The sequence below is a fragment of the Pseudophryne corroboree genome, chromosome 1 (genome assembly GCF_028390025.1).
Source record: "Pseudophryne corroboree isolate aPseCor3 chromosome 1, aPseCor3.hap2, whole genome shotgun sequence".
Taxonomy (NCBI): domain Eukaryota; kingdom Metazoa; phylum Chordata; class Amphibia; order Anura; family Myobatrachidae; genus Pseudophryne; species Pseudophryne corroboree.
Genome location: NC_086444.1, coordinates 112,326,437 through 112,351,694, shown reverse-complemented (window position 1 = coordinate 112,351,694; position 25,258 = coordinate 112,326,437). Strand labels below are relative to the sequence as shown.

At 45.7% G+C, this 25,258-nt stretch overlaps 1 long non-coding RNA gene across 2 annotated transcripts in view; it reads left to right on the top strand.

Annotated features, from left to right (window-relative positions):
* LOC135056608 (uncharacterized) overlaps positions 1-24,627 on the top strand; it is a 150,244-nt gene extending 125,617 nt beyond the window's left edge. For both annotated transcript variants that reach the window (XR_010244026.1, XR_010244025.1), the window contains exons 5-6: positions 20,169-20,285; positions 23,464-24,627. This is a non-coding gene — a long non-coding RNA (uncharacterized LOC135056608). The remainder of the gene's footprint in view (positions 1-20,168; positions 20,286-23,463) is intronic.
* The last annotated feature ends 631 nt before the right edge of the window (positions 24,628-25,258 follow it).

Genomic DNA, 25,258 nt, shown 5'->3' with positions numbered 1-25,258 from the left:
GACTACATGATGTCTCGGTGCATCAAGGATGCTTACCTTCATGTCCCAATTTACCCTTCTCACCAAGGGTACCTCAGGTTTATGGTACAGAACTGTCACTATCAGTTTCAGACGCTGCCGTATGGATGGTCCACGGCACCCCGGGTCTTTACCAAGGTAATGGCCGAAATGATGATACTCCTTCAAAGGAAGGGAATTTTAGTTATCCCTTACTTGGACGATTCCCTGATAAGGGTAAGATCCAGGGAACAGTTGGAGGTCGGTGTAGCACTATCTCAGGTAGTGTTGCGGCAGCACGATTGGATTCTCAATATTCCAAAATCGCAGCTGATTCCGACGACTCGTCTTCTGTTCTTAGGGATGATCCTGGACACAGTTCAGAAAAAGGTGTTTCTCCCGGAGGAGAAAGTCAGGGAGTTATCCGAGCTAGTCGGGAACCTCCTATAACCGAGCCAAGTCTCAGTACATCAATGAGATGGTTCTGGAAAAAATGGTGGCTTCCTATGAAGCAATCCCATGCGGCAGATTCCACGCAAGAACTTTCCAGTGGGACCTGCTGGACAAATGGTCTGGGCCGCATCTTCAGATTCATCAGCGGATAACCCTGTCACCAAGCACAAGGGTGTCTCTCCTGTGGTGGTTGCAGAGTGCTCATCTTCTAGAGGGCCGCACATTCAGGACTGGGTCCTGGTGACCACGGATGCCAGCCTGCGAGGCTGGGGAGCAGTCACACAGGGAAGGAATTTCCAGAGCTTATGGTCAAGCCTGGAGACATCACTTCACATAAATATCCTGAAGCTAAGGGCCATTTACAATGCTCTAAGCTCAGCAAGACCTCTGCTTCAAGGTCACCCGGAGTTGATCCATTCGGACAACATCACGGCAGTCACCCACGTAAACAGACAGGGTGACACAAGAAGCAGAAGGGCAATGGCAGAAGCTGCAAGGATTCTTCGCTCGGCGGAAAATCATGTGATAGCACTGTCAGCAGTATTCATTCCGGGAGTGGACAACTGGGAAGCAGACTTCCTCAGCAGACACGACCTCCACCCGGGAGAGTGGGGACTTCACCCAGAAGTCTTCCACATGTTTATAAAACTCGACAAGTATTGCGCCAGGTCAAGGGACCCTCAGGCAATAGCTGTAGATGCTCTGGTAACACAGTGGGTGTACCAGTCAGTGTATGTGTTCCCTCCTCTGCCTCTCATAACCAAGGTACTGAGAATTATAAGATGGAGAGGAGTAAGCACTATATTCGTGGCTCCGGATTGGCCAAGAAGGACTTGGTAACCGGAACTTCAAGAGATGCTCACGGAGGATCCGTGGCCTCTACCTCTAAGAAGGGACCTGCTCCAGCAAGGACCCTGTCTGTTCCAAGACTTACCGCGGCTGCGTTTAACGGCAGGGCGGTTGAACGCCGGATCCTGAAGGAAAAAGGCATTCCGGATGAAGTCATCCCTATCCTGATCAAAGCCAGGAAAGATATAACCGCAAAACATTATCACCGCATTTGGCGAAAATATGTTGCGTGGTGCTAGGCCAGTAAGGCCCCGACGGAGGAATTTTCAACTAGGTCGATTCCTACATTTCCTGCAAACAGGAGTGTCTATGGGCCTGAAATGGAGGTCCATTAAGGTTCAAATTTCGGCCCTGTCAATTTTCTTCCAAAAAAGAACTAGCTTCAGTCCCTGAAGTTCAGACGTTTGTGAAAGGGGTACTGTATATACAGCCTCCTTTTGTGCCTCCAGTGGCACCTTGGGATCTAAATGTAGTTTTTGGGTTCCAAAAGTCACATTGGTTTGAACCACTTAAATATGTGGAGTTAAAATATCTCACATGGAAAGTGGTCATGCTGTTGGCCCTGGCCTGGGCCAGGTGCGTGTCAGAATTGGCGGCTTTATCCTGTAAAAGCCCTCATCTGATTTTCCATTCGGACAGGGCGGAATTGAGGACTTGTCCTCAGTTTCTCCCTAAGGTGGTTTTCAGCGTTTCACCTGAATCAACCTATTGTGGTGCCTGCGGCTACTAGGAACTTGGAGGACTCCAAGTTGCTGGACGTTGTCAGAGCCCTGGAAATATAGGTTTCCAGGACGGCTGGAGTCAGAAAATCTGACTCGTTGTTTATTCTGTATGCACCCAACAAGCTGGGTGCTCCTGCTTCTAAGCAGACTATTGCTCGTTGGATTTGTAGTACAATTCAGCTTGCACATTCTGTGGCAGGCCTGCCACAGCCAAAATCTGTAAAAGCCCATTCCACAAGGAAGGTGGGCTCATCTTGGGCGGCTGCCCGAGGGGTCTCGGCTTTACAACTTTGCCGAGCAGCTACTTGGTCAGGAGCAAATACGTTTGTAAAATTCTACAAATTTGATACCCTGGCTGAGGAGGACATGGAGTTCTCTCATTTGGTGCTGCAGAGTCATCCGCACTCTCCCGCCCGTTTGGGAGCTTTGGTATAATCCCCATGGTCCTTACGGAGTCCCCAGCATCCACTTAGGACGTTAGAGAAAATAAGAATTTACTTACCGATAATTCTATTTCTCGTAGTCCGTAGTGGATGCTGGGCGCCCATCCCAAGTGCGGATTGTCTGCAATACTGGTACATAATTATTGTTACCAAAAAATCGGGTTATTGCTGTAGTGAGCCATCTTTTCTAGAGGCTCCTCTGTTATCATGCTGTTAACTGGGTTTAGATCACAAGTTATATGGTGTGATTGGTGTGGCTGGTATGAGTCTTACCCGGGATTCAAAATCCTTCCTTATTGTGTACGCTCGTCCGGGCACAGTATCCTAACTGAGGCTTGGAGGAGGGTCATAGGGGGAGGAGCCAGTGCACACCAGGTAGTTCTAAAGCTTTACTTTTGTGCCCAGTCTCCTGCGGAGCCGCTATTCCCCATGGTCCTTACGGAGTCCCCAGCATCCACTACGGACTACGAGAAATAGAATTATCGGTAAGTAAATTCTTATTATTTTCTTATTTTTAGATGGTACCTTTTCCCACTTCCAGTATGTCGTAATAGGCAGGGCCTTAGAGAGCAGAGCTGGGCTTCGGTACTACATGGGGGCGTCCTCTAAATAAGGGGTGTGTCCATGTTAACTATAAAAAAGATACATACAAAAAAAAATGCGCCATTTAGATGGGGATGGGGTATGTTGGGGAGGAGGCATCTTACCTTGCCTTATCCAGGAAGTGGGTCCCTCCTCCTCGGCCGGCACCATTTTCCCAGTGATAATCAAGAAGATGGCACATGTGCACTAGAGAGCAAAGACTCTGGCACAGTGCTGGAGTCTTTGCTTTAAGTCACCCATATGTTTTATTTATTACACAAACTAGAACCAATAAACCTAGAAATAATGACACAGACAACTGTATAAATTGGAAAAAATGGAGGTCACAGCCAGATTTATTAAATTCTAATCAGAATTGAAAATATTATTCACCGGTGGCGAAAAAGCAGTGTCAACTCGGCCATGGCTTAAAACTTTAATTTTTAAACAAATGGGGCGGAGTTTCCGCCCCTTGCGCAATCCGTCCTGGGTAGAACCATCTCCCCTTAATTAGCACAGTGCTGGTCCCTCCATAAGATGGTGACCTGGTCCTCCCCTGAGGTAGTGACCGACTCGCCTTTTCTCAAAGGGGAAATGCTAGCCAAGCTCTGCTGCGCTAAATTAAGCCGCCGAATAGCACTGCTTTCTGCCCGCTGCGCCTCGCACTTGCTGGAATAATAATAACTCATTATTCCAACGTAAAGTTTCAAAAAAGAAAACCAAAACTTTTAATTTTTATACCGAAGTTAAAATTGCCGGGTGGGTGGGTGGGATCACAAAAATGGCAAGAGGAATCAGATTACCTCAGCCCTCACTTAAATAAACTAATAGAATCCGGATTGGAATAATGGACAGTATATCCGAAATGTCTCATTTATGATCCAGTCTTTGTTTTACCTTTGACCAATTAACTTTTAATATTGATTTAAGTAGTTTTAATTTGTTGCTAAGAAGGACTTTTAGTAAATATAATTCTGCTTGTTATAGGAGTATGTTAGATATGTGGATGAAACCTTAGGATTTAGGCGATGTTATAGGTTTATGGACCCGAATATTGTGATTGGCCAAGGAGGCTGGGAGTGGCGAACAGGAGGTATAAATGCCTGACTGTTTGGCTCCAGGAGACACCTTGAGGAAGGATCTTGAATCCGAAACGCGTCGGTGTGATATCTGTGTACCCCAGGTCGTATGGGCTCCTCCATTTACCTTTTTATCGTTAATAAGGACCAACACTCGTTGTTAATTTAAAACTGTTTGGACAACTTTGTAGTGTTTGGTACTTGGAGGTAAAAGTATTTCCCGATTGACCAAAGGCACCAGTTATTTATTATCTTTTATTTTTTTTGTGTTATTTTTAAGTTTATATTGCCTATTTTTAATGTTAATGGATATATCTTTTTAAGATACAATAAATTTGTATATTTTTTGGATATCCACTGCTTTTTATCCACATATCTGATCTATACTGGTGGTTACCAGTGAAAATCCAGGCCTCCACCAGCAGCAAAAGAAACCTTTCAAGGAACATAGGGCACTGTTGGAAGGTGAGTGCCTGTTTTGAGGGACGGGGTTGTGGTGATCTCGTTACTGAGGAATAAGGGTGTATGAAGAGAACATCCAAAGAAACCTTTTGATGTACATATCCCACTCGAAGGAGGTTAGTCAAAAGGTGCGAACCTTGGAAAAACCGTGGAGTGGAAAAGATTGAGGAATTTTTGGTGATCCAAGAAATTTGAACAGAATTACCAAGACTGGGATCAATCTATATTGGTTGACTAATAACCTGTAGCGCTTGTGAACCACCCCACATTTTGTATTGTATATTATCTCAAGGAGTAGTGCTCTTGGGGGTTGGTACCGAGCTGCAGCAGGGGCGCGAGTTATTCTTTTCTGTTTGTTTGTAATAGAACCCGCCTACCTAAACCCTTCTCATTGGATAACTTATTTGATTGACAAACTTCAATGACCTATCAACTAATATCAACACAAAAACCAGATCTATCTAGCTTAGTTACATAAACAAACAGGGTGCTTATATTCACTCTATCCTATGCAGTCTTTCGTTCCTTTTAAGTCACCCATATGTTTTATTTATTACACAAACTAGAACCAATAAACCTAGAAATAATGACACAGACAACTGTATAAATTGGAAAAAATGGAGGTCACAGCCAGATTTATTAAATTCTAATCAGAATTGCTGGTCCCTCCATAAGATGGTGACCTGGTCCTCCCCTGAGGTAGTGACCGACTCGCCTTTTCTCAAAGGGGAAATGCTAGCCAAGCTCTGCTGCGCTAAATTAAGCCGCCGAATAGCACTGCTTTCCGCCAAATTCGGAGGCTCTAGACTACGAAAACCGCCACCACAACCTAAAACCTCAAACCTCCTTTCAACACCTCAATAAGGCTGTGACAAATAACTCCAAACCACTCTCAGATAAATGTACTCCATCCAACCTATATAAATATTCCTACTCGTAACGCAAATCTGGGTGTTTAACAACTTTTCCACCTAAACTAATGACATATCTGGAGGTTGGGCACTGAGTTTCCTTCTTACTTTATCTAAAGCCGCTCCCCCTTGGGTGCCCCTCCAAAATCTACACTGTACCACTTCTGACCATACCACCTTAACCAAAGGCCAATGCTCTGTGATTATCTGAAAATCCTTTTTTATGGCGTTAATAAGTTCTATACCTTTAAATGTACCCAGATCATTGCCACCCAGTGGCGTAACTACTGCCCCCGCAGTCCTCGCGGTGGCTTGGGGGCGAGGGGCTGCGGGGGCGCCACTGATTTAGAACAGATTGACATGCGGACGAGCGTCCGCATGTCAATCTGCGGTCTCCTCTCCCTCCCTGCTGTGTTGGAGGGACACGGAACGCACATCGCGCGTCTCTCCTGTGTCCCTCCCTGGCTCTCCCCCGGCCGGTCTAAGGAAGTGCCGTTCGTGAGCTCTGATTGGCTCACGAACCGGCACTTCCTTTATTAGACCAGCGGGGGAGAGCCAGGAGGGACACAGGAGAGACGCGCGATGCGCTCCGTGTCCCTCCAACACATGGGGGGGGGGCCGGGGGAGCAGGCACTTGGGGCATATACCTGGCACTGTGGGGGGGGGGGAAGATCTGGCACTGGGGGCATATACCTGGCACTGTGGGGGCAGATCTGGCACTGGGGGCATATACCTGGCACTGTGGGGGGAAGATCTGGCACTGGGGGCATATACCTGGCACTGTGGGGGCAGATCTGGCACTGGGGGCATATACCTGGCACTGTGGGGGCAGATCTGGCACTGGGGGCATATACCTGGCACTGTGGGGGGAAGATCTGGCACTGGGGGCATAAACCTGGCACTGTGGGGGCATATCAGGCACTGGGGGCATATACCTGGCACTGTGGGGGGGGGAGATCTGGCACTGGGGGCATATACCTGGCACTGTGGGGGCAGATCTGGCACTGGGGGCATATACCTGGCACTGTGGGGGGAAGATCTGGCACTGGGGGCATATACCTGGCACTGTGGGGGGGGAAAGATCTGGCACTGGGGGGCATATACCTGGCACTGTGGGGGCAGATCTGGCACTGGGGGCATATACCTGGCACTGTGGGGGGGAGATCTGGCACTGGGGGCATATACCTGGCACTGTGGGGGGCAGATCTGGCACTGGGGGGCATATACCTGGCACTGTGGGGGCAGATCTGGCACTGGGGGGCATATACCTGGCACTGTGGGGGCAGATCTGGCACTGGGGGCATATACCTGGCACTGTGGGGGCAGATCTGGCACTGGGGGGCATATACCTGGCACTGTGGGGGCAGATCTGGCACTGGGGGCATATACCTGGCACTGTGAGGGGAAGATCTGGCACTGGGGGCATATACCTGGCACTGTGGGGGGGGGGAAAAGATCTGGCACTGGGGGGCATATGCCTGGCACTGTGGGGGCAGATCTGGCACTGGGGGCATATACCTGGCACTGTGGGGGGAAGATCTGGCACTGGGGGCATATACCTGGCACTGTGGGGGCATATCAGGCACTGGGGGCATATACCTGGCACTGTGGGGGGGGGGAGATCTGGCACTGGGGGCATATACCTGGCACTGTGGGGGCAGATCTGGCACTGGGTGCATATACCTGGCACTGTGGGGGGAAGATCTGGCACTGGGGGGCATATACCTGGCACTGTGGGGGGGGGAAAGATCTGGCACTGGGGGCATATACCTGGCACTGTGGGGGCAGATCTGACACTGGGTGCATATACCTGGCACTGTGGGGGGAAGATCTGGCACTGTGGGCATATACCTGGCACTGTGGGGGCAGATCTGGCACTGGGGGCATATACCTGGCACTGTGGGGGCAGATCTGGCGCTGGGGGCATATACCTGGCACTGTGGGGGGCAGATCTGGCACTGGGGCATATACCTGGCACTGTGGGGGCAGATCTGGCACTGGGGGCATATACCTGGCACTGTGGGGGCAGATCTGGCACTGGGGGCATATACCTGGCACTGTGGGGGCAGATCTGGCACTGGGGGCATATACCTGGCACTGTGGGGGCAGATCTGGCACTGGGGGCATATACCTGGCACTGTGGGGGCAGATCTGGCACTGGGGGCATATACCTGGCACTGTGGGGGGGAAGATCTGGCACTGTGGGGGGGGAAAGATCTGGCACTGGGGGCATATACCTGGCACTGTGGGGGGTAGATCTGGCACTGGGGGGCATATACCTGGCACTGTGGGGGGAAGATCTGGCACTGGGGGCATATACCTGGCACTGTGGGGGCAGATCAGGCACTGGGGGCATATACCTGGCACTGTGGGGGGGGGAGATCTGGCACTGGGGGCATATACCTGGCACTGTGGGGGCAGATCTGGCACTGGGGGCATATACCTGGCACTGTGGGGGGAAGATCTGGCACTGGGGGCATATACCTGGCACTGTGGGGGGGGGAAAGATCTGGCACTGGGGGCATATACCTGGCACTGTGGTGGCAGATCTGGCACTGGGGGCATATACCTGGCACTGTGGGGGGAAGATCTGGCACTGGGGGCATATACCTGGCACTGTGGGGGCAGATCTGGCACTGGGGGCATATACCTGGCACTGTGGGGGGAAGATCTGGCACTGGGGGCATATACCTGGCACTGTGGGGGCATATCAGGCACTGGGGGCATATACCTGGCACTGTGGGGGGGGGAAAGATCTGGCACTGGGGGCATATACCTGGCACTGTGGGGGCAGATCTGGCACTGGGGGCATATACCTAGCACTGTGGGGGAAGATCTGGCACTGGGGGCATATACCTGGCACTGTGGGGGGGGGAAAGATCTGGCACTGGGGGCATATACCTGGCACTGTGGGGGCAGATCTGGCACTGGGTGCATATACTTGGCACTGTGGGGGGAAGATCTGGCACTGGGGGCATATACCTGGCACTGTGGGGGCAGATCTGGCACTGGGGGCATATACCTGGCACTGTGGGGGCAGATCTGGCACTGGGGGCATATACCTGGCACTGTGGGGGCAGATCTGGCACTGGGGCATATACCTGGCACTGTGGGGGCAGATCTGGCACTGGGGGCATATACCTGGCACTGTGGGGGCTGATCTGGCACTGGGGGCATATACCTGGCACTGTGGGGGCAGATCTGGCACTGGGGGCATATACCTGGCACTGTGGGGGCAGATCTGGCACTGGGGGCATATACCTGGCACTGTGGGGGCAGATCTGGCACTGGGGGCATATACCTGGCACTGTGGGGGGAAGATCTGGCACTGGGGGCATATACCTGGCACTGTGGGGGGGGAAAGATCTGGCACTGGGGGCATATACCTGGCACTGTGGGGGGGAAAAGATCTGGCACTGGGGGGCATATACCTGGCACTGTGGGGGGAAGATCTGGCACTGGGGGCATATACCTGGCACTGTGGGGGCAGATCAGGCACTGGGGGCATATACCTGGCACTGTGGGGGGGGGGGGAGATCTGGCACTCGGGGCATATACCTGGCACTGTGGGGGCAGATCTGGCACTGGGGGCATATACCTGGCACTGTGGGGGGAAGATCTGGCACTGGGGGCATATACCTGGCACTGTGGGGGGGGGAAAGATCTGGCACTGGGGGCATATACCTGGCACTGTGGTGGCAGATCTGGCACTGGGGGCATATACCTGGCACTGTGGGGGGAAGATCTGGCACTGGGGGCATATACCTGGCACTGTGGGGGCAGATCTGGCACTGGGGGCATATACCTGGCACTGTGGGGGCAGATCTGGCACTGGGGGCATATACCTGGCACTGTGGGGGGAATATCTGGCACTGGGGGCATATACCTGGCACTGTGGGGGAATATTTGGCACTGGGGGGAGCAGGCACTGAGGGGGCATATGTGGCACTGTGGGGGAATATTTGGCACTGGGGGGAGCAGGCACTGAGGGGGCATATGTGGCACTGGGGGGGGGGGGTATATGTGGCACCGGGGGCATGTACCTGGCACTGTGGGGGAATATCTGGCACTAGGGCATATACCTGGCACTGTGGGGGAATATCTGGCACTGGGGGCATATGTGGCACTGGGAGCATGGCCCTAGCAACAAGCACTGCCCCCTAGCAACGAGCATGACACCCAGTGCATGAAACCCCTGGCAACGAGCATGACACCCTGAGCATGAAAACCCCTGGCACCGTGCATGGAACCAAGAGCATGAAACCCCTGGCAACGAGCAGGTAATTTAAAAGTAATTAGAAGCCTTACTGTAGAACTTAATGTGTAATGGGCATTATGGTGTGTGGCATAATGTATCACGGACATTGCGGTGTGTGTCATAATGTATCAGGCATTACGGTGTGTTGTATACTATATCACGGGCATTGTGGTATGTGGTATAATGTCTCAGGATCATTGTGGTGTGTGTCATACTGTGTCACAGACATTGTATGTGCTATAATGTATCAGGGGCATTGCAGTGTGTAGCATAATGTATAACGGGCATTGCGATTCCTGTCATAATGTGTCACAGGCATTACGGTGTGTGGCATAATGTGTCTGGGGCATTACAGTGTGTGCATATTGTGTCATGTGCATTATTGTGTGTGGAATAATGTCTAAGGGCCATTGCAGTATGTGGAATAATGTATACTGGGCATTACTATAAGGAGGAAAAATGACAAATAATGTAAGGAGCATGAATCAGGATTTTTTTTCTTTCCTGTGGTGGCCAACGTCTGGGCGTGCAGGTTGCAAAACTGGGGTATAAGGTAGTCTTTTCCTGCAATGCCACGCCCTCCACGCAAAGCCACGCCCATTTCGACAAAGCCACACACCCTTTTTGCCGGCGCGCGCCTGCGACGCGCGCATTTTTCTACCTTTGCTAGTGCCAATTACGGGGGGTATGGGGGGGGGGGGCGCCGAAGGATTTTTTGGCTTGGGGGAGAAAAATTTCTAGTTACGCCACTGTTGCCACCTAAATGTATCACCAAACAATCAGGGGCACCCCATTTTTCTTCGAAGTTCCAGAGCACACTTAATAGGTTGTTCCATCTCATTCCCCTTAAACCTATCCACCTCACTTCAAAAGGGAACAACTTGTACATCCTGTGCCTACTGGCCCAATAAATATATGAGTAACACACAATCCACACCCGGCTTGATAAAGTCAAACAAAAACCTGTAGAAAAAACAACAAAACAAAGAACATTTTATTCAATATTACTATAATCTTTAACGAAACTGCTAAAGAGAAACAGGGAAGGATAAAAACTTAGTTGTTTAGGCGACCCAGATGGAGGTGAACAACACCAAACCTCAAAAATGTTGTGAGGAAAAAGGTGAAAAGAACTCCAATCCCCCTTTTAACGGCGGGTGGCTTATGGCCCTGGGATTCCGAAACAACAAACTCGCAGGACGCCTACCACTAATGCAACTTATCACTCCTAATATATCCCTTATAAACATCCGACTTCCAGCGCCCTAACCTTTTAATATCCTCGCTGGAAGAACCTGTCAATGCTGCGCAAGTTGCTGCACCTATCCTAAAAGAATAGGTCCCATAACTCTCCAGCGGAAGGTCCAACGCTATCAAACACATATTGAAGACACTTGTGCATTGAAATTTGGATAAAGGATTAAGATCCTTATGACCCAACCATTGCTCCCCCCTTTTGGACGAAACTGACCATAAGCCTCTGCTAATCTTACTGGGCAAATGCTCGGCTCCTTATGCATAGGAAAAGAAATCCATTTACCTCTCCCTAGTTGATCCGTTTTGGAATGGTGTATTTTAATAAGCAGCTTATTATCCTTCAATACTACATTATTTAACAACATGCCTAAATCCACTGAACTTTTGCTTTTTGCCGCTATCTCACCAAATCTAACAGCGCCGCAAAAAAGCTATAGCAAATGCTAAACTAAAAAAGGGCGACCACAAATTCCCCTAATGCAATACCAGAAACCGTGATAATTAACTCTTTCAATAACTCAATGTCGATTGGTCTACGTGCGCCACTTACTCCTGCTTGCTCCTTAGCCCTACCCCTCAAAGCCTTTGATAAAATAAAAGATTTAGTTGGGTCTGACAACCCTTCCAAACGCAAAAAATATGAAATTCCTGCTAAAGCACCCAACATCGCTGCTTTATAACGACCCCTCTCATGCCATAACCATACAAATTCTAATATAGCATCGTGGATACTCTTACCCCTACCTCCAGAATTCAAATACGCCTGCCAATCCTCCCAAGCTGCAGAATACGGTCTCAAAGTTCCCGGGGCCAACGCCTTCAATGCTAAAGCTTTCATGCCGGTTTGATGATCTGCCATACAAATTCGGGACATGATAAACCTTCCATTTTTGCTGCTGGGGCTAATGCTCTAGATCTATCCCATTGAAAACGAGATAAAGCATCCGCTATCCCGTTCTCAACCCCAGGGACATGCCTAGCATTCAAATCTATATTCAACTGTAAAAACCTAACGGTCAAATGCCGTAGCAACCTCAAAGCGTGTGAACACGAAGATTTTTGAATATTAATCGCTTGAACCACCCTTAAATTATCACACCAGAATAAAATCCTCTGATTCCTAAGCCTAAAACCCCATATCTCAATTGCGACAATTATTGGAAAAAGCTCAAGCAAAAGCATACTGTCAGTAAACTTCCTTGTGCGCCATTCCTCAGGCCAAACTTCGGCGCACCATTCCCCTTCAAAATAAGCACCGAAACCTAACGACTCTGATGCATCTGTGAAAAACTGCAGCTCACGATTACTCATTTCTTCATGCAACCAAATGCGTACACCATTGAACTCACTCAAAAATTTTACTGCAATAAAATTTTCTAACAAGATCCTTAAATTATTCACTTTCTCCGCTGGCAATCTACAAAGGCCTGCCTCAGTATCAATTTCTATGCCCAGATAAGATAAACAGGTCACAGGCCCCTCTGTTTTATCTTTAGCTATCGGTACACCCATAACCGAAAAAAGCGCTTGAACTAAAAAAAAAATAATTCCTGGCGCACTGAGCTACCCGCAGGACCTGCCAACAAGAAGCCATCCAAATAATGGGTGACTCCCAACTGACCGGTGCCTGCCCGCACACACCACTGTAGAAATGAACTAAAACCTTCAAAATAAGAAACACGAAACTGAACAGCCCATAGGCAACACCTATCTACATAAAATTGACCATCCATCTTGAAACCCATAAACTTAAACGAATCAGGGTGCAGCGGTAACAGTCTAAAGGCTGATTCTATACCCACTATTGCTAACAACGTTCCCGAACTAAAACCTTTAACCATAGCCACAGCTTCTTCAAAAAGACTGATATTTTACGCTATACAAAGAGGGGTCAAGAGCCTCGTTTATTGAGCCCCCTTCCGGGTAGGAAAGGTACTCAATTATCCTACATCTTCCTGGCTCTTTCTTTGGATCTACCCCCAATGGAGAAACGCAAAATTCAGCTAGAGGTGGACTTTCAAAAGGGCCACACATACGCCCTAAAACAACTTCAGCTGCAATCTTCATTCTTACTATCCCTGGAAAATCTGTAGCTGACTTGAGGTTTCTCTGGCCAAAACTATAACCGGCCTAACTACAGGTAGATTGAAACTGAATTTAAAACCTTGCAATAAAAATGCTGCCTCCTCCCTAAGAGGATAGCAGCCTAACCATCGTTCTAAAACTTCTAAATTCACTGGTGACTCCGCTTTATCTAGGACCGGTTCTCTGCTCACCCCTACCTGCTGACTGAACTGCGGGTCTGTTGCAGTCCTTTGCTGGGTGATTCCCTCCACACAGCATACAGACGTGCCTATATCGACACAATGTTCCCCTATTACATTGTGCGTTATTAAACGCGTAACTTTTTCCTCCTCCTGCCGTGTTAAAACCTGGTCTGACCTGAAAGGGCTGCCTTCTACCCGTCTGTTCCATAGGAAGCCTATTGCTTTGAGTCACTTCTAACCATACCTCCACATCCTTAAACCCCAAACTTAAAATCTTTTGGCCATCCTGCTTTTTCCTAAATAACTCATCATACTGCCTCCAAACATTTTGCTTCGCCGTAAGATACATATTATGTACCAGGTGAAAATACTTCAGAATATTCATGATTTCTGATGGACGAGACTCCATATAGCAAGCCCAAATATATAAATCCCCGCAAGCCAGTTAGGATAATTCCTTCTAGCTTCTTCAGCAGCCCCCCCAGCCATTGCTGTGCCCAACGCTCTTTTAGCGTCATGCGTAATCGCAAACATATCTACAAATCGGCCTTTCTTTATTCTTTCCCTAACCTTAGACCTAACTCCTCTTAGAATTGCCATATTCGCGCAATGTACGCTATCACCTGTTGCATCAGGAGCCGAGCTGCTCGCTACGCTACACCCTCCCTTTGAACTTTTACGCTTCCCTCTAAGATGCTGAATGAATGTCCACATAAATTTGCGCGGATTCTCCAGTAAACTAGACGTATCAGATGATTCGTCGGAATGAGAAAAAAAATTTGCGCTAAGCTGAACTATTTAATTTTTCTCACCAGTTCCAGAAGTAGAAGGACCCGCGTCTGCGTCTCCTGCGTCCAGTGGAATCTTGCCTGCTGCTGATGTGTGCAATGAAGCTGTATGAGATGCTAAAACCTGCGGACTCAATAAAACAGCATTACTTCCTGCTTGACCGGCCCCTTCTGACCAGCCGGTCACTACCGACGCCGCTCGTACTTGAGATTGCGCACGTGCAATATTCACCTCCAACTGCCGTGGTGATGAGGGTCCGGCCGGTGGAGGAATTTGGGGCAGGGTCGGCAAACCTATCTGATGAGCGCTCATGAATTGATTAGGTGCAGGCTGCAACCACTGTGCATATTGATTGCCTGCCTGCTGGGGGGGGGGGGAAATTGCACAACTTGAAGTATGGCACAGGGTTGGTAAAACTGACTTAAATGAGGCATTTGAGTATTAAACAAATGCTGCTGCCCTGCCACATGCAGATGCATTATATTCTGTGGAGCCCCTTGGCTGAAATATGGGGACCATGAAACCTGCGGGGGCTGAAAAACCCCCACCCGCCTGCATTTGTAATTGAGAGGAAGGAGGGGGAGGGAGGGGGATTCTAAGCAATCCCCTTGCCAAATCTGAGCCTGCCACTGCAGGCCCTGGAGAATTGAAATTCTCCCTTATTATATTTTCCTGCCTAACATTCTGGGCTCCTGATATGGGAGAGGATAATATACTGCCTCTCCCCTGGAGCCCTGCTGGATAAATAATGATGCCCCCTGCAGCCGTGCTCCCCCCCCAGCTCCTGAAGCTGTGGGAGGAGGCTGATGGCCGCCATGTTATTTGACATGGCGATGGGGGCGGGGCTTTTAGCAGCAGGGGCCGATGCACCTAACCCGCTGCTTGCTATTAATGGAGGCCAGGGTGTGTGCTCGTGGGGCTGGCCGTCATGCCTGACAGCCAGGCCCGCAGCACAGAGGGAGAGAGAGGCGGGTGAGCGCTCACCGCTGCCTCTGGCCGAGCAGCGCGGGCGCTGGGGACTGCCCGCCTGGCTCCCCTCACAGCGTAATGCCGTGCTCCTCTCAGCGCCGGAGAGGCAGCGGCTGCAGTGAGAGGCTTAGATGCCTCAACCAGCCAGCCAGGAGGGGGCGCACTGCGGCGGGGCGAGGTATACTAAGTAAATAGAAGCTAACAAAGTTACCTCAGTACAGGACAAGAAAATTAACAGCCTTGACTAAATTAAACACTTATGAAATTAACTAAATAAAAACCAGCTAAACCACAATAATAACTTATTTAAAGATGAATAACAAAAACCTTAGCTATAATAACAACCTAAGCTATAATAACAACCTAAATAATATTGATAACCCTGCAGAGTGATACCAGTTACATTACCAGTCCTGGGATCACAAAAATGGCAAAAGGAATCAGATTACCTCAGCCCTCACTTAAATAAACTAATAGAACCCACCTACCTAAACCCTTCTCATTGGATAACTTATTTGATTGACAAACTTCAATGACCTATCAACTAATATCAACACAAAAACCAGATCTATCTAGCTTAGTTACATAAACAAACAGGGTGCTTATATTCACTCTATCCTATGCAGTCTTTCGTTCCTTTTTACTCACACACAACCTGAAGTTGTCACTGGGAAAATGGCGCTGCGGAGTTGGAAGGATGCGCTGCGCTCCCTGTATCAAGGTAAGTATACTCAGGAGGGAAGAATGGGGTGGCAGACCTGGGACACCACTAGGCCCTTGCCGGGCCCCTCCAGCAAGCCCGGACCCGGGTAATTAGTAGTAATTAATAACCTATTCAGTATATCATTAATGAGATATAATCTTATTTCAGAGAAAATAACTTTGGTATACAGTATCCCTATAGTGGAATTAATCTAGATATGGCGGGATGTGCGACATTGGCATTACGGCCAATCATGGATGTTTTTTTTAAGGGGCAATCATTTACAAGGCAAAACCATGCCTTGCAAATGATTGCCGCTTTAAATAAAGTCCAAGATCGGACACAATCCCACACATCCAGCAATCTCGGACTCCATTACATCCTGCCCTTGTTATTAGTATAGTATATTGTTGTTATACATTAGTAGCTGTAGCACCCGACGTTGCACAGGCAAGTTTGTGACCTAATGTCATTAGAATGTAAGTGTAAAAGGATCTTGTATGGGGACATCTGAGTGATGTTTAGAGTAATATTCAGAAGAACAAAACAATAGCAGTGACGTCCATCCTTTTACTGTGAAGATTAGGTTATGCCTAACCTAGCATGCATCATCACTGCACGCTCGCGGGTGAATGGCCGCGCAACTGTCAGCACTACAGATCTTCTCATTATATGCTCTGGTGTGAGCTGCGCGTGCACATTGGAGTTGGCACACCAGTACCTCCACAAGTGAATGTGAACAGCGAGCCTGGCTGGCAGAATAGTGTTTTCCTGCAGCTGCAAATAATCTTCCAGATGGAAGTGTTAAGAAGCTCAAAGTACCAGGAATGTGTCAATGTTTAAAAAACAAAAACAAAAAAAACAGATCCGAACATTTCCTAAAGCTTTTGTCCATTTTCTGGATTTTGGGAGCAAATGGTTGATTTTCATTTGCTCCTAGACATTACAAGATGTTAATTCCATCCAGTCAGATTGCACAGATAATCTTATAGTGTGTATCCAGTTTAAGGATTTCCTTGTATGGTTATCTGAATTGTGTTGTCGAAGTCAAAAATATTACATACACACAACATACAAACTCCAAACAGAGAGGTCTCTGTTCATGCGGATACACGCAGCGTGCACAGGATATACGGTAGCATACGCATTCACACAGACAAGCCACAAAGATATATTCAACACGTTTCATAAAACACATAAATTACACATAGACAAAACATGTCAAGCACCAGACATTATAATGTATTTATATAATAGAGTGTTACATCAGATATATATATATTATTGGAACAGAACAAGTTAATTATATCATGCTCAGTGTCAAAAAGATCAGGAGAATGTGTGGATCAATTTGATAGCTATGGGTAAATTGTAGCACATTGCAACAATTAGTTATGATTAAATGTCTGAAATCTAAAGTCACTCTTATTAGAAGAAAGCATGTATGCAGAAAACCAGTGGCTTACCCCTATAACTGCATCTTGAAACTGGATGTTGCTTGCATATGAACTGACCAATAACACATCATGAATGAGAGACCTCCCTCCCCTGGACCAATAGCAGAAGACTCAGCCCCAGACATGTACCTCCCCAATACACAGTATATAGGTATTTCCCCTCACCTAGGAAGCTCTGTTGGTGCAGATTCTAAAATGGAGATGACTGTTCACTGAGCATGGGGTGACGTATGTATATTGGCTGTAACTGATTCTTATGTACCTGTAACTGCTTCTTGTGTAATTGTAACTCTGTAACCATATATATATATACATGTTATACTTAATGATATACTGTACATATGTTATTTTGTATGCATACCCCTTTTAATATCAAATATATATACCTCTGAGCGTTGAACCTCAGTATACAAATGTGTGCGACTGCTTGCTTTCTCTTAAGGGACATAGTGTTGCGACGTTCAGCACACTTTTATCGTATATAGTAATAAGATGCGCCTTGCATCTGCAGTATATATTAACGCTGGCATTGAAATGTTTATTTAAAATAATTGAAAATTCACAGTTGGGGGCTATGTCCACGATATCACATACTTAATGATGCGCTGTACAGACGCACTGTGGTCTACCAGCTAAGGATTGACGTATCTAGATGCTGTTGAACCGCATACTTTTTTTTGCATTATCAGTAAGGCGCTGATATGAATCAAGGGACAATAGATATCTTTGTTGCGTGTGACAAAAACGCACATTATTGGAAATGCTACAGTGTACTTTTTATTGTTGCTAAACGAGGTTCAATAAGTCATATTGTGTTTGATTCAGATTGGATTGTTTATCTATTAAGTAAATTTAAAGAGCATTTAAAGTTGGTGCATTGTATGGATATAGCTGTGTTAGCATGCTGCGTCCTATTTGCATACTGCTAACATAGGCCTGAAGTAACAAAGCTTTGTTCACGCTGAAAAAGCAGCGTGTGGAAATTTATGTTACCATGCAGTGGGAATTGTCTATTAGGGTGACTTCCGATGCTTGTATAATTTGTGATTTATTTGTGACCATTTAAAAGCTACCAATGAATTTTAACTAACCCATGCCATAGTCAATTATAAATAGTGTTTCAATTAGATCTAGTAAGAGTAATAGTAGTATAAATACTTGATGTAAGAAAATACACACAGATGACAAAGTTTTTGTTTTTTTCCCAGGATTTGTTTTAGACTTGGAAAATACTGAGTCTGTAAAATAGCCCTCTGCTTGTTACAAGATAGACAATTGAAATGTTAATGAACCTGTTCAACCACTCTGGAACAGCAAGCATGTAAACATCTGTTGAGATGCAAATTAGAGGCTCTGTGGAAACTACATTCATTCAGTATGTGTGTATAAATACATGTGCTGTGTGGGGGTTTCATGAGAGTCAAATAATATAGTATACTTTATACTGCTGTCAGTGTGCAAATCATTGGAGTGCTGCACCACCTCTATGCTATTCATCCCCTTTCCATGAGGGCACCCAGTGTAATATTTGATTATGTGGCTGTGCCGGACCTCTACTTCTAGAGGTCCGGCATATATATATATATATATATATGTCGTATTACTATTAGTATATGGGTATATGTATATTTATCTTATATCAGTGTATGTTATGCAAGATAGCTATCCAATCTGCATCATAGCATTTAAATTATAGTCAATAGCCATAATGAATTGAAGTGTAATACCTCTGGGGGATGTTATCAATCACTGGTAAATTACTTTTTTTTCTGTACAGAAAATCTAAAAGTGTGGGTTGTTGAAAAGTAAGTGTGAGTGGATTGAACCACAAAAAGCGGGATCTCGTCAGTGAGGCACTGAGTAAGCAGAAGCTTGGTGGCGTGAAGGCTAGCGACCTCACGTATTGGTATTGAGGCACGTAGCGTGTGTGTTTTAAAAGTAAAACGTGTGGAGAAGCGTGATTTTGGTGTTACGCTCTGGCTGTGGAGCGCAGCTTGTGAATTCGACTCCCGTGATCGTAGGGTGTATAGATAACAAGTATCTATAAGCTGTGCGATTGACAGCACACGTGTGTGTATGTGATAAGTGGCGCAATGTGATACCATTTGCGTTAGTTTGCGCAATTGCGTCATCATACGCACTGTGTTAGCATGCGCAGACGTGATTTGTGTAAAGAGAAGGAATTTTTGCTGACTCTCAGGAAATATTCCTAGGTGTACATTCATTGGAAAGGGTGATCGATAAGTTGTTTCTCACCCAAGAAAAATCCAGTGGATAGAAACCAAAAAAGAGCAGGCCTGTATCCTCCACTGAAAAAGACGGGGTATTGATTTATTGCTGTTAATACGTCATACTTCGAGTGCTGAGGGGTCTGGTAGGGATCCTCACTGGGTACGCGGCAGTCACTACAGGAGTGGACCGTGGTACTTTCCAGTGAAGAAGGAGTTGGTGAAAGAACTCGGAGACTTTCATCGTTTGCTTGCATTGTCCATTCGGTGTTTGTGTTTAAAAAGTCCAACAATGGGAGCCAAATGCACAAGCGAGAAACGTTCGCCAGCCAGGGTTCAGGCTGAAGGACAGGGGCCGAAAGGGTCCGCTGGTTAAATAATGTGTAGGAAATATGGTCCATACATAGAGGATTTTTGTGATGAATGGGTACGAACTAGTGTTGATGATAGAGCATCATTTTCTGTGATTGGTGGTTTTGATCCTGGGGTATTGCAGATAGTATGAAAACAAATATGTTTAACCAAAGTCATATAAGACAAGAACGAAAACATAATAACTGTTTGAACTCATAGCAACAATGGGGAGAAGTAAAAAAAAGGGGGAAAGCAAGTACACCACCATATGTAGATGTGGAAGCAGTTACAGCCACTATACAAACTATAGAAAATAACAAAAAAAAAATATATGAAAATTATGAATGTAACCTATATATGTACTAATGAATGTCAACGTTTTATTTAGGAAGAGATGGTGACTCGACTGGTTTCAGCCATTTCTCATGCACTCAGAGGAGTAATATCCAACCGGTAAAAGAGGAGCTATAGCCTGCAGGGGCAGTGGCTTAGACCAGTGGAAGTGGTAAGTATGGAGCCATTCAAGTACATATATAGTTAGAAAGATCACAGATAAATACTAATTCGGCAAATACTAATTTGGCAAATACTAATTCAGCAAATGGGAGTAACGAGAGAAGTGCAACATTACCCTTTGAGAAAACCTGCAGAGGTTACGATTGGACCTCTATGATGCTAAACCCTTTTCTTTTCTCCTAGAAGCAGTGGCCCCTGACTAACTTATTCGACAGAGATTTTGTTATGTCAATTGAAATGTGAAATACATATGTTGTACTACCGCTCAGGAAGTACAAGGTATGTTAGATACTCCTCAAAGACTAATGTTGCATTCCACTGTTCTATATTCATGTCCATCACAGGTAGAGGAAATTGTCTCACAGATACTGGGTTCCCTATGAACTTAGGATGGACAGAACACTGGATTGATGGCTGGAGTAGTCCCAGTAGTGATACAGCAAGCACAAAATTTAAGGGGGGTAGACTAAGTATTTAAGAATGAATTCCCCTTAGTGCCCAATCCAGCTGTCATTTTAATAAAAATCCTCTCCACCGCTACAAACTTTACTGTCACCAACTTCTATTCTGTTTTTCTTCACAGTTTCCTCTTCATCTCTGCGTTCACAAAGGGGGTACAATACATGGACCTGATTCTCCCAAAGTTTCATTGACAGTCTGAGTATTTTCTCCCAAGCCCTACATGAACGTTTACAGTCCTTTTAGCCTGAGAATGGGTCCGTGCTGATACAATATATTGATGACTTTTTGTTATGCGCTGATTCATTCGAGTCATCCCTGGCAGATACGAAACAGTTTCTGTTTCGTCTCTTCCAGACAGGACACAAAGTATCATGGGATAAACTGCAGTTGTGTAGGACAAGGGTCAAGTACTTAGGACGCAGTACTGGTACATGATTTGACAGTTCATACACCACATGCCGTATTGGTCCTTCAAAGTTCTGCCCGAACCCGGTATGTCTCATCAGCACGATGGCACCAGTATATTACTGCATGTGCCTTGTAATGCACAAAGGGTGGAGGATGAGAATACTAGTCAAGAGAAATTTTGTACAGACACTGATATGCATGATGGTGTGGAATATCTGAATCAGACCTTTACTACGAGACTAGACATAAGTGACAGCCCGTTGGTGAACGCAGACCTGATATTTTTTTTCTCCTCTAGAAATGTTTTTACTCTACATTGCAAACACACAACAATTAAATTGAGATGCAAATTTGTGTTCCCTACAGGAAAAGGAGGTCTGGAAGGCGAAGGGGTATGGTCAGGAGTCCTCAGGACTCTGGAGAAATGGGCAATATAAGCCAGTGGCCCCCAGGACGTATCTCCCAGGCCTAGCTGAGGCGGCACATGGTCTGACTCACCTAGGGTAAGGAAGGTATGTGCAAATTGGTAAGAGCTTAATGGCGTGCACCAGGTTTCTCTTCTCAGGCAAGCAGGAAAGCAATGACCTGTCTTACTTGCATGAGGAAGAACATTTGGTAAGGTAGCACCAACAAAACCATCCCATACTCCTCCTGCAGATGGACCTTTTCAGGTAATACAAATTGACTTCGTACAGTTAACATCCTGTAGGATGTAGATTTGTTGGTGTGCACTGATGTTTTCTCAAACTGGGTAGAGGCATTTCCTGCCGCCACAAATACTGCTGTGTATACCGCAACGAAAATTGTGCAGAAATGTGCGTGTAGATATGGTATCCTTAGGAGTAGGAGCAAAGTGATAGCTGAAACTGGACTATTGAGGTCATAGACACTGCCACTAGTGTTATGTAGCATTGGAACCACTCCCAGATCCCCACTTAATGGATCACCCTCTTTGAAATTTTTGTTTTGTTTTGTTGGAAGACAACCTCATGTCATGATCGATCTACACCATGATCAGAAATACACCAATGAGGTGACAGTACAGTACCTTATCGAGATGAGCCAGCATTTGAGAACTTAACAAAAGAACTTGAAACTGTTGATTCCTGATATGCCAGCTACTAACTGTCTTGATTATGAACAAAGAGACTGTGTGATTATTCTTACGCTCAGGTTGCCTAATAGACAGGTGGGAAGGACCGTACCAAGTTTTGTTGACAGCACGATTCCAGTGAAAGTAGCCGAGAGAGAGACTTGAGTCCACGATTCCCATCACAAGAAAGTCGGTAGTCCGGAAGGAACTCGTAAAGGGAGTGAAATTGCAGAAATATCACCCGAGAATCTGTTCCGTGAAGACTGAGAGGCGGCACTGTTGAACACTACCCGAGCGTACTAAAGGATTACAAAAAGACCAGTCGTAGTAATGGATTTGCTATAAGCAAGATTTGTTTCGTTCTAGATTTTTTTCCTGTTGACAAACATTTTTTTCAGGACATTCTATTTTTGCGAGGTTTCAAGAGGAGTCGAGTGTGGGACTGGAACTGGTTCTGGAGAAAGAAATAATGTCTTTATAGGATCCCAGGATCAGCCTGTCACTTTGTTTAAAGCCAGAGAAAATCAAAGGTCTAGTAGTTACGGAGTTCGGAGTTAACGTGATAGGCTATTGTCTGAGGATTACTGTATTTTGTAGTTATTGTGACTCTATAACTGAAGATGAGTGTATCCAGAGATGTCAGTTAAGCAATAATGTTGAATTTAAGAGACATCCTGTGAGTGATTACCACTCACTAATGGATAAGGTCTTAAACCAAACGGAATGTTGGATGTGCTCACAGGTACCTCTAAGACAAAATAATGCAGGATTGGTGCCATATCCTTTAGAGTTAGCTGAGGTACTTGAATTACATGGAGGGGGGGGGACCGGTGGACAAGGAATATAATATAACTAGACCCCCTAGTCTTAAGATCCACCATTACCATAGATAAATCCCTGGTGTGTTTAAATCTCACCAATTTCAGGAAATCAAGAAATTGGGAGGTAATCAGGAACAATCAGACAATGGCCTATTCACACATAGCAGATAAAGAGCTAATTATGAGTGGCTCTCCCCGAACTCCAAAGGTTTATGTTATCTAGGAAGGATACTACCTGAAATAATAACCCTTGTCCAATGATGAAACAGACCTAGCATACGATCCAGTAATGTAAACAATGTTCAGGGAGTGATAGGAATATATACCATGAAAATTTTATATGTCTCTTTCACAATTTGTTTGTGTTTTCTCCCTCTACCCAGCAAAACCTCTATCGAATCCGAACATCAGTGTGCAAAGATGTAGGTACATGTATGTATGCAACTTTCGTTAAAATCAGACATCATAGGCCATAGCACTGTCCAAGCATACTCTATAGGTTGAATGTCGTCCCACACCCAACCAGTGGTCCCGTGACCGCCGAGCGCATATAGAGGATGTCCCGTCCTCCTCCCTGTCTTCCCCAACTATAGTCAATGTCTGATTTGCTAAATGAATGCATATACGTGTGTCTAGGTCACCAATTATTGTTTGAAATATTTTTTTGTCATTATGTTTAAAGTGACAGTTATGACAGTTATTGTCTACTGTCAAAGGGTGGACTGTCGAAGTCAAAAATATTACATACACACAACATACAAACTCCAAACAGAGAGGTCTCTGTTCGTGCGCATACACGCAGTGTGCACAGGATATACAGTAGCATACGCATTCACACAGACAAGCCACAAAGATATATTCAACACATATTTCATACAACACATAAGTTACACATAGACAAAACATGTCAAGCACCAGACATTATAATGTATTTATATAATAGAGTGTAACATCAGATATATATGTATTATTGGAACGGAACAAGTTAATTATATCATGCTCAGTGTCAAAATGATCAGGAGAATGGGTGGATCAATTTGATAGCTATGGGTAAATTGTAGCACATTGCAACGATTAGTTATGATTAAATGTATGAAATCTAAAGTCACTCTTATTAGAACAAAGAAAGCATGTATGCAGAAAACCAGTGGCTAACCCCTATAACTGCATCTTGAAACTGGATGTTGCTTGCATATGAACTGACCAATAACACATCATGAATGAGAGACCTCCCTCCCCTGGACCAATAGCAGAAGACTCAGCCCCAGACATGTACCTCCCAATAGACAGTATAAAGGTATTTCCCCTCACCTAGGAAGCTCTGTTGGTGCAGATTCTAAAATGGAGACGACTGTTCACTGAGAATGGGGTGACATATGTATATTGGCTGTAACTGATTCTTATGTAACTGTAACTGCTTCTTGTGTAATTGTAACTCTGTAACCATATATATACATGTTATACTTAATGATATACTGTACATATGTTATTTTGTATGCATACCCCTTTTAATATCAAATATATATACCTCTGAGCATTGGACCTCAGTATACAAATGTGTGCAACTGCTTGCTTTCTCTTAAGGGACAAAGTGTTGCGACGTTCAGTGCACTTTTATCGTATATGGTAATATGATGCGCCTTGCGTCTGCAGTATATATTAACGCTGGCATTGAAATGTTTATTTAAAATAATTGAAAATTCACAGTTATGAATAGTGGTGTTGGACTGGATCTTGCCGTTAATTTATGGCTGCAGACCATTTATAATTAACAGCAGTCATTGGACATGAAATGTTTATTATAGCAGACACATTCTGACTGAAGACACTGATATACTATAAGCTACAAACATTGTGGCTTTTACTGCGTCTAGCTACTCCATTCCAAAGTTCCTTGGTAAGTAATTTCAGATTTACTGCTGTGCAGCACATTACCTGAAACCTGTGTATTTGTTTTGTATATATCTTTTACTTGAGCTTAGTATCTCTCTGATACTTTTACTTGACCTTATAACTCTGTGATGCAAACTAACTGCACTACAGATCTCCCTACTATGTGTTGTACGTTGCAGGTTCCGAGCCACATACAGTATGTGCATTGGAGTTGGTTTGCCAGTCCCTAAAAAATGTGTGTGGGAGCTATGGGAAACACATAGCTGTGTTCTAACCTGGCCTCTA